We start from the raw sequence: 10,902 nt of genomic DNA, 5'->3' as shown, positions 1-10,902 counted from the left end.
TGGAGACGGAGGGAAAGAAGGCGCGGTCAATGTATTTTACAGCGCTTGAGGCTGAAATTCTGATGGCAGCATATGCCGATAACATGCAAATTTTGCAGAAAAAAAGTAACACAGCCTCAGCTGCAAAAGAAAGGGAGCATGCATGGCAAAACATAGCCGACAGAGTCAATGCGTGAGTGTTAATTTAAACATTGATCTAGGGATTTCAACCCATTTAACACGTTATTTATTATATGTCATTTTTTATTTTATACATTTTATTTTGTGACGTGATGTGAGCGCAGGTGCAACCCAACAGGCCCCAAACGTTCCTGGCAGCAAGTAAAAATGAAATATAAAAATATAGTCCAAACAGGTAAGGTGTAATTGTATTATGAGCCATAGTGCTTGGTCTGTTTGTCCGATGTAAATCAATTGCAGTTAGAGGCTACATTAATTTTCTTTCTGTAAGCACTTATTGAAATTATCTGAGCACATTACAAGTACATATTTGCTTACTCTGTATGCTCAAATGTGACCCGTTATGGCCACTAGAAAAAAAGCGGAGGCCCGAAAAACAGGTGGGGGTCCTCCACCACCACCACTCACAGAGCCTGGCTACTTGGCTTCCACATTTGTGATAATGTTGGCAGCATCACATATGATCTTCACAGTGCAGAGAACACAAATTTGCATCCATTACTATAATGAAATAATTTGTTAGTTTGAAATGCTACGGGGAACTATGTACCTGCACATTAATGCTGTGGAAAGACTTCATTTACTGAAGGAGCAATGATTGGAATGTGAGTGCCATCTGTACAGCCAATCACGCCTGGGAACCGTGAAAATAAATGTAAAATTTAAGTAGTAGTTCAAATATCACCACATCATGAATTAAGTTTTGTTCATCCTGATACCTGCAATTTTGTGGAATCCCTCTTTGATAAATCTTGTGGGTCTATGACCGGGGAACACCACAAACGAGTGCAGGAGACGTTTCAGTGCAACTGTAACATTCCTGACTGCGCGACAGACGGTAGCCTTGGAAACGTGCTCAGCATCACCAATATTATACAGAAAGCTCCCGTTTGCAAAAAACCAAAGTGCAATACAAATAATATTACAGAACTGAGAGGATGTCCGCGATGTGTCACATGAGCAATATTAAGCCTGAGGATGTTATTCAAATAAATTATAGATTGTGCTGAAAAACGGTAACGTTCACACAGAAAATCATCAGGAAATGATAAAATGTCCAAACGCACTCTGATCACTCTCTCCCGGCGGAGAGCTCTGCGGAGAATTTGGGCTTCAACATCTACTGGCTCTTCAAGGAAGGAGCACACCATGTCTGACACTTCCTACAGTCAGGTTTCCGACAAAGAGGCGGAGAAGGTCAGGGTTAGTTGAAGTAAACCTGCTAGGGGGCAGGTTAGCTTCACGAAGTGTGTCGTCATAGTAACTCACTCAGGATTAATCTAAACTCGCTTTGTGAAACCGAAAACCCAGAGTTTTTGTTAACTCAGGGTATACTTACTCAGAGTTTGCTCTAAACCGGCTTCCTGAAATAGGGCCCTGAACTTACAATGTTTTAATTAGTTTAGCAGATTCAGTGTCTCCATGATCAAATCTGCTGTTTTTGTGCTGCTGTTGGTAGAAAGCCGTTTAATACTGAAATGAACTGGCTGCATGCATCTCTGAATGTAAATTGGTGCACTATTAATAGATCACTCTGGAACGGTATCATCTCTCTAATTTGCCCACTTAGTAAATCTCACTCATGGCCAAGAAATTGAAATAAATCTTGTTTCCCTGCTGGATAGTGATCCACTGTAACTCTGCTCCTCCTTCCTGTTTAGGATTTCTGTGACTGAAGTAGAATTCCCTCCATCCATCACTTATCCCAGCTAACCCAAAGTAAAATAAAGTTTTGCTCATCTTAAAAAAGCATTACAATAATGGGCATTACCAATGCAAACTGAATAATACAGAAGATGAAAGAATAGACTTTGATCAGTTAATAAAGCTCATGATCTTGATTCATTGTGGCTGCTACACAGATACTTCTGGGTCACTTCTCTCAGTTAGGAACCTTCCTCACCAAAACTGACTGTTGGACCACACCCCTGGTTTCATGAGAAATTGTTTCAGCCACGATTTCTCTTCCTGTATTTCAGAGTAAAGACTGAAGTGACAAATGGAAACATGTTTAAAAAACGCAATGTGAGAGAGACGTTGAGGTCCTTGGAAGTTACCCTGGGTTTTTCTGTCACCCTGCTAGATGTTACACACCTTGTTATTGGACTGATTTCTACTGCTGGACTACTCCTGGGGAGAGTAACAATACTCTTACTAATTAGCTCCCTTTCACACCTTTGGGGATATTTATTTTTGTGCTTGCAGCGCTGTGAGCCAGAACAGCGAGAGAAAAATCTGCAACAGCGACGAGCCGAATGCTTAAGTGAATCCCAGCAGCTGCACATGTGCTACGCTGATTTAGAAGATATCTTTGCTCTTCATAATTCATAACTTCGTAATTATGAAGTAGTAGAATGTATTTCACTGCCCCCACCAAAAAGAAATATTCTGTGGCCCTTACGAACAATGAACAAATGTAGCCATTACTTCCATTATTAACTCTTCACTTCTAAAATAACTGGCAGTAAATAACTAAAACATAACTCTACATTTTCAAAGATTCAGTCTCTTTGGGGGAACTCTGCGTCTCTCTGGGTATCTGCGTTCCACAGATGGGCTTTGGGTGGTTTCTGGGTTGGATACTGGTGGTTCATCGGTTGTCTGTTTAGGTGGTTCAGGAGGTAAGGAGTGTGATGTTAAAATCACAGGTGGACTTGGTGGTATCTCTGGAACAACACTGTCCATACTCACTTCCGGCCGTCCCTCTGAAACCGGTGAAAATATAACTGGGGGTTTCTCCACAATCTGTCTCCATGGTAACAGGTGATCCACATGTATTGTGCGTGTTCTCTGTCCCTCTTGTATCAGGTAAGTAACACTTCCCATTTTCTTCAGAACTGAGTCCATTTTGTTTCCCCCCCCCCTGAAGTTTCGGATACGCACAGCGTCTCCCTCCGAAAAAACACGAACAGGTTGGGTTTTGTAATCATGGTGTCGCTTCTGCTCAGACAGACAATGTGTCTGCTTAGTTCAGGTTTCAGCAGGCTGAAGCAAGTCCGGATCTGACGTTTCAGGAACAACTCTGCTGGTGTACGACCCGTCACAGTGTGCGGTGTACTGCGATACATGATAAGGAAGTTTGCCAAACGATGACTGAGTGGCAATGTGGCCTTACCATCTGCTTCCAGCACATTTTTCATCAGGGATCGTTTCAGGATTTGTACTGACCTCTCTGCTGCCCCGTTTGATGCAGGATGATAGGCAGGAACAGCTGTGTGTCTGATCCCATTTAACTCCAGAAACTGATTGAATTCCTTTGACACAAGTTGAGGTCCATTGTCTGAAACAAGCTCTTCTGGAAGTCCATATGAAGCAAATAAACCTCTCAAAACCTCAATGGTGTTGTGTGAGGTAATGGATGGCATAGGGAACACTTCCAACCATTTTGAATGACTGTCAATGACAACTAAAAAGTACTGCTTGCCTTTTTCAGCGAAATCAATGTGAATCCATTGCCAAACTCTCTCAGGCCACTTCCACGGATGGAGTGGTGCAACGGGTGGTGACTTCTGTACAGCCTGACAGACTGAGCAGCTTTGAACCAGTTCTTGTATATCACCATCACAGCCTGGCCACCACAGGTAACTGCGAGCGAGTGCTTTCATACGACAGATACCTGGATGTTCATGATGCAGGTCTTCCAGCACTTTCTGTTGGTAAACCGGTGGAATGATGACCCGTTGTCCCCAAAGAACACATCCTTGTTCTGCTGACAGCTCGTGCCTGCGTGTAAAGTAAGGCTTAAGTGATTCGTCTTGCATATAACTCGGCCACCCATTCATGGTGTAGCTCCAGACCTTGCTGAGGATTGGATCCTTCATGGTTGCTCTCTCAATGTCTTTAGCTACTATTGGTAGCTCTTCCACATGTGAGAAATAGAAGATACTTCCCTCCTCGGCAATGTTTTCTGGCGTATTCCGAGGTAGACGTGACAATGCATCTGCATTAGCATGTTCAGCTGATCTTCTATATTCAATGTCATAATTATATGCCATTAGAATAAGAGCCCAGCGTTGCATTCTTAGTGCAGCGAGTGTTGGGACAGCTGACTTTGGCCCTAGTATAGCCAGCAGTGGCTTATGATCTGTTATGAGGGTGAATTTCCTTCCATACAGATATTTATGGAATTTCTTTACTCCAAAAATTATGGCAAGGGCCTCTTTTTCTATCTGGGCATACTTTCGCTCAGCTTCAGTTAATGTTCTTGATGCGAAAGCCACAGGCCTTTCCTCTCCATTTTCCATGACATGAGAGATGACTGCGCCCAATCCATAAGGTGATGCATCACAGGCTAACTTCAATGGCAGATTTGTGCTGTAGTGCACCAACACTTTGTTCTGCAGCAGTAGACTTTTTGCATCCCTGAATGCTTTTGCACATTCCATGGTCCAAATCCATTTAGCATCTTTTCTCAACAGGTTATGCAAAGGCTGAAGAATGGTGGATGGATTTTCCAAAAATCGACTGTAGTAATTTAGAAGACCAAGAAAAGACTTCAGTTCAGTGACGTTTGTTGGTTCTGGTGCATTTGCTATGGCTGCTACCTTTTCCTCTAAAGGATGCAGACCATCCCTGTCAATACGATGTCCCAGGTACTCCACACTGCTCTGAAGAAAGTGGCACTTGGAAAGCTTCACTCTGACACCATGCTTCTCCAGACGTGTGAGTACTTCCTCCAACCTCTTCAAATGATCCCTTTCAGATGAAGCAGTGATGAGGATGTCATCCAAAAAGCAGGTCACATGCTCCATCCCCTGAAGGATTTGATCCATCACAGACTGGAAAAGAGCCGGAGCACTGGAAACACCATAGCTGAGGCGATTGTACTTATAGAGACCTTTGTGTGTGTTGATGACCAGATACTTCTCTGATTCTTCATCTAACTGTAGCTGCTGATAGGCATGAGAAAGGTCAAGTTTACTGAAGGATGTTCCTCCAGCTAAAGTGGCAAACAAATCTTCAGTATTTGGAAGTGGATATCTTTCCTCTTCAACACACTGGTTGACACTGACTTTGTAGTCACCACATATCCTAATTGTTTTGTCTGCCTTTGGCACAGTAACAATAGGGGATGCCCACTCACTTTTCTCAACTTTTGAAATAACCTTCACCTTTTCCAATCTGTCCAGCTCCTTTTCCACAGCTTCTTTTAGTGCATAAGGAACTGGGCGAGCTTTACAGAAAATTGGTGTGGTGTTTGGTTTAGTGTGGATTCTAGCTTTAAATCCCTTTATGCAGCCTTGGTCATCCGAAAACACTGCCTGATGGCGCTGAATCACTTCTAGTACTCCTGGCTTTGCTTCTTTCTGCACCAGTACCTTGTGTACTGTGAAAATCTGTTTCCAGTTCAGCTGTAGTTTCTTTAACCAGTTTCGTCCAATCAGAGCTGGTCTGTCTCCCTGAACAACGATCAGTGGTAGGGTGATGTTTTGAGTCCCATACTGTACTGGTAACATAATATATCCACGCACAGCAATGTGTTGGCCTGAGTAGGACTTGAGCTTTAGCCCACTGGCTGGTTTTATACGGAAATGAGTGAGATGCATCTGATAATACTTGTCTGATACTACCGACACTGCTGATCCTGTATCCAGCAGCATGGTGGTGTTCTTGCTCCCAAGCGCAACATCCACTGTGTATCCCTTCTCACTGGAGGTGATGGAGTACATTGAATAAACTCCAAAAAGTTCAGCTTCATCATTCCTACTTGAGCATTCAATCCTCAATTTTCCAAATACTGAGTTTGCTGACTGAATTTTTTATTCCTGCAAGCACGTGCAATGTGTCCTATTTTTGCACAAACATGACACTTTTCACTCTTAAATTTGCACTCACGTGCTGAATGCTTTCCACCACAACGATAACATGGTTGCTTCATTCCTGTGTCTTTTTTAGGTCCCTTCCAGTTCTTTGGCTTGTTATTGCCCTCTTGCCTGTTCTGTCCTTTCCATCCTTTGTTGAAAAAATGTGGAGCATTTGTCAAGGCATTTACGTGGTGAGGGTCCTGGCGTCCTGAGAACTCCATCGTATTTTTCGAAGCGAGTTCCATGGATACGGCAATCTCACATGCACGTGGAAATGTAAGATCCTTTTCCGATAGTAGCTTGCGCTGCACAGCATCAGAACGCAGCCCACTAACAAAACGATCCCTCAGGGCCTCATCCAAATATTGTCCAAAATCACATGTGGCTGACAACTGCCTCAGGGCGACAACATAGTCAGAAACTGCCTCCCCTTCTTTCTGGTTACGTTTCTGAAAACGAAAACGCTCAGCTATCACCACTGGAGTCGGCTTATAATGCGCACTTAACGCCCCAGTCAGCGCTGCATATCCCATGGTACTCGGTACCCTCGGAGACACCAGATTCTTTAGCAGCCTGTATGTATCTGCTCCGATCACAGAGAGAAACGTGCACACTTTCTTCTCATCGGAAACATCATTTGCCAATATCCATTGCTCCAACCGCTCCAAATATGACTCAAAATCTTCCTTCGATTCATTATACTCTTCAACACGACCCACATGCATCGCCATGTTAGCTCACCAAAAGCTGTTTCGCTGCAGCCGTGAAGAAAACGCCTTGGTTTGTCTTTTCCTTTACATGTGAACACAGCCCTTCTACAGCCTCTGTCACGCTGTGGAAATCTTTAGAATCCTCGTCGCCAGTTGTGATATTCTGGATTAGGCTCTTAAAAGGATCAGGACAGGAGGACGTGGATAGATGCCTTTATTGAACAGCAGGACATCACACACTAACTTGTTGTTTCTTAGCGGTGCAGAAACTACCCTTTTTTGTTGTTATATATTGGTCAACCAAGAACTAGCCCTGTAACAGGCACTTCTGTATTTTACCACTGGGGGGCAACAATCCACTCTATTACAGTAACCCTTGCGTCAGGTCTGCTACTTCATACACAGGCTGTACTGTAGTTTTTCTTGGAGTGCTCAGGTTAACAGTAAATTTCCCTCTAACTGCTAGTGGAGACATTCCCGCCCCATACAGTTTCAGATCTGTGGGTTGCAGCTGTGGTTTTTGTGCTTTTCAGGCAAGACGGTTACGTCCGCTCCTGTGTCAATTTTGAGCCAGCAGTCCACATTGTTAACTTTTATTTTAGTCAACCACGCATCCTCATTTCTCTCTGAAGCTACTGTTCCCAAAAATGCTACCTCCCTTTCTTCACTGTCACCACCTGCTGCACGTATTTCTCCCACTGCCCCAGACCTGCACACTCTTGCATAGTGACCTTTCTTTTTACACTGATTGCAGAGTACCTCTTTGGCTGGGCACAGGTTCTTGCTGTGAAAGGGTGTCTTTCCACATCGACTGCATTGGCTTTTCACATTCCTCTCTGTGTTTTGTGGCACAGTCTTTCTTGGTTTGTAGTGTTTTACTTTTTCTTTAATGACGTCCACATTACAAGGATTTTCCTGCTTGAAGTTGTTTTTAAGAAGATCCTGCTGCTTCTTAACAAGCTCACTTTGGCGAATCCGTATCACTGCTTTTTCTAACGTGAGCTCCGCGTCCATTTGCAGTTGCTTCGAGAGCCTCTTGTCTCTTATTCCAACAACGAGTCTGTCTCTTATCATTTCACTGTGCAGCGCCCCGTAGCCACAATGCTCAGCCAAGGCATATAGCGATGTAATAAACCCGTCTGCAGTCTCTCCTGCTTCTTGCTGTCTTTGGTTGAACTTTGCACGTTCAAAGATAACATTTCTTCTGACTACAAAGTGTGCCTCAAGTTTGTCTTTGAGAGTGTGGTACTCGCCTCCTCTTCGGTCAGGTTCAACGAAGTGATCACGTCTTCAGCTTCATCGCCCATTGTATATATCAGAGTGATAACCTGGTTTTCGTCCAATTGTAGCTCAAGTCCGGATGCTATACTGAACCTCTCAAAGCGTCAGATCCATTTCGGCCACTCTTCTGGTTTGAAAAGTCGAACTTCGGTGGCGGTGATACTTGGAAGGCTGCCGGCGCAGCTGCCATGCTGCTAGTCGTGAGATGCTATTTAGCGTTTGCTAATTTGTTAGCTTAGCTCTTACTGTGGCTGTTAATGCAAACTTGCAGGGCAGGTTCTCTCCGGTGAGAAAGCTTTCGTTATCGTGACGTTTTTCTTCTCTCCTGAATACTTCTGACACCATCTTTTGGGAGATCCCCGGTTTATGATAGCAGCAACATTAACGAGACTGAGACAGCTCTGTCTTAACATGGCGACTTCGTTTATTGCCAAGCTGCAACAACAAACACACACGACACAACCACCAGAGGGTGCTGCATGAACCATTGAATTAGTCCGTACCATAACACCTGGAATCTCGGTTTAAAAAAAGAAGCACTACAAATTACTTTTCTTATGTTTAGTATACAGGAGTTGCTGCTCACACTCTGAGTTGCACTAATGTGTCTGTCAGACGTCCCAAATGGACAGACCACACGCGCAGTCACACCGGACATCTCCTGACCTTATTTCCACGAGCCCTCGACTCAGCTGCAATGTACTTACGGGGTCAGTTTCATCAAAATTATCTGCTGTCATTCACACATAAGTTGAGCAATGGTTTAACCAATTTTCCATCAAACCATAAAGGGATGCCGGAATTAAACAGAACATTGGATGTAATTTACGGAAATATAAGTTTGACTATGGAGCACATCTCCTTCAGCGTTCACAATAATGGATTGCATGTCTCTCAGTCAACTAACTGTTTAGGGGGGGAAAGCGGCTAATAGTTAGTGGGCTCTGTGTTTGTTGTTTTTTAATCACACTAGGAGTGAACAAAAGCAGAAAAAAAAACCCTGTAAAGATGCAGACTGTGAAAGTCTGGTATATATCATAAATTTTACCAGCTGTAACTGAGTTTTTTGTGTTTTAAATTATAAGCACGTGTCAAGACTTCTGTCTCCCAGCAACATTACCGATGTGATCCTTCTTTTTTGTTCCCTATTAATGATCTACGGTAAATTGTGATATTGCCCCCATAAAATAATAAGTCTTTAACGAAATCATTGTGATACAGAGATTTGGATTCTTGTGCGTGCAATGTGCATGAAGTTAGATAAACAAGAATTTTAGTCAAGATTTGATGTACTTCTGTGTTTACTGGTGCAGACTGGTTATGTGGATTTGCTATATGAATATGCTCAAGAGTCTGTTTGAGCTAAGAAACTTGAAATATATACATATAATTTTAAATCAGTAACATAGATAAAATGTTTTTGGATAACAAACGAGTCACATTTTAAACACCGTTTGAATAAGTCAAAGTCAAAGTCAAAGTCAACTTTATTGTCGATTCTGCCACATGTACAGGACATACAGAGAATAGAAATTGCGTTACTCTCAATCCCTAGATAAATAGCAAATGAACATTTAAATATATTTAAATATAAAAGTGATTAAAAATGCAAGTAAAATAATTAAAAAGTAAAAATTTAAATAAATACAATTTTACATATAACAAGAAAGCTATATAATATACAATATAATGGGTAAGTGACATTGAGTGTAAACCAGGCAGAGTAGTGCAAATAGGCAAATAGTGCAAATGGAGATTTAGTAGTGTACGGTAAGAGAAAGTGTAGCAACAAAGTCTTATGAGGTAATGGCAGTCCAATGCTCCACAAAGTGACTGGTAACTGGTGCAGGCCAGTGAGTGAGTCAGAGAGTGTGTGTGTTTGTGTGTGTGTGACAGAGTTCAGTGAGACCGTGGAGGAGAGAGGGGAGAGGGGACAGAATCGGGAGGGAGTTAAGCTTCCTGACAGCCTGATGGATGAAGCTGTCCTTCAGCCTGCTGGTCCTGGCCTGGAGACTCCGCAGTCTCCTCCCTGACGGCAGCAGCTTGAAGAAGCTTTGCATTGGGTGTGTGGGATCAGCCGCTATGCAAAGGGCTTTTTTAGTGAGACGGGTGCTGTAAATGTCCTGGAGGGAGGGGAGAGAGACACCAATGATCCTCTCTGCAGCTCTCACTATGCGTTGGAGGGTTCTATGACAGGACGCATTGCAGGCTCCAAACCACACAGTGATGCAGCTCGACAGGATGCTCTCGATGGTGCCTCTGTAGAAAGTGTACATGATGGGGGCTGGTGCTCCTGCTCTTCTTAGTTTGCGGAGAAAGAAGAGACGCTGCTGTGATTTCTTGGCCAGTGCTGTGGTGTTGTACGTCCAGGAGAGATCCTCTGTGATGTGCACACCCAAGAACTTGGTGCTGCTCACTCTCTCCACAGACGCTCCGTCAATGGTCAGAGGAGCATGTTGGGTGTGCATTCTCCTGAAGTCCACAACAATCTCCTTCGTCTTCTCCACATTCAGAGAGAGATTGTTGTCAGCACACCACGTGGCCAGGCGTCTCACCTCACTTCTGTAGTCGGTCTCATCCCTGTTGCTAATGAGACCCACCACCGTTGTGTCGTCCGCAAACTTGATGAAGAGGTTGGAGCTGTATGATGGAGTGCAGTCATGGGTCAGCAGAGTGAAGAGGAGGGGGCTCAGCACACATCCCTGCGGGGCCCCCGTGTTTAAAATGATGGTGCTGGATGTATTACTGCCAACCCGTACTGCTTGAGGTCTTCCGGTGAGGAAATCCAACAGCCAGTTGCACAGTGAGGTGTTGAGCCCCAGCTGGACCAGTTTTTGAATGAGCTGTTGGGGGATTATGGTGTTGAATGCTGAACTGAAATCTATGAACAGCATTCGAACATATGAGTCATTTTTGTCCAGGTGTGT

This window comes from Copadichromis virginalis, linkage group LG9, assembly GCF_057382275.1.
Source record: "Copadichromis virginalis isolate Kocher_CV1m ecotype Utaka linkage group LG9, C_Virginalis_male_GT1.1, whole genome shotgun sequence".
Classification (NCBI taxonomy): Eukaryota; Metazoa; Chordata; class Actinopteri; order Cichliformes; family Cichlidae; genus Copadichromis; species Copadichromis virginalis.
This window is presented reverse-complemented; position numbering follows the sequence as displayed.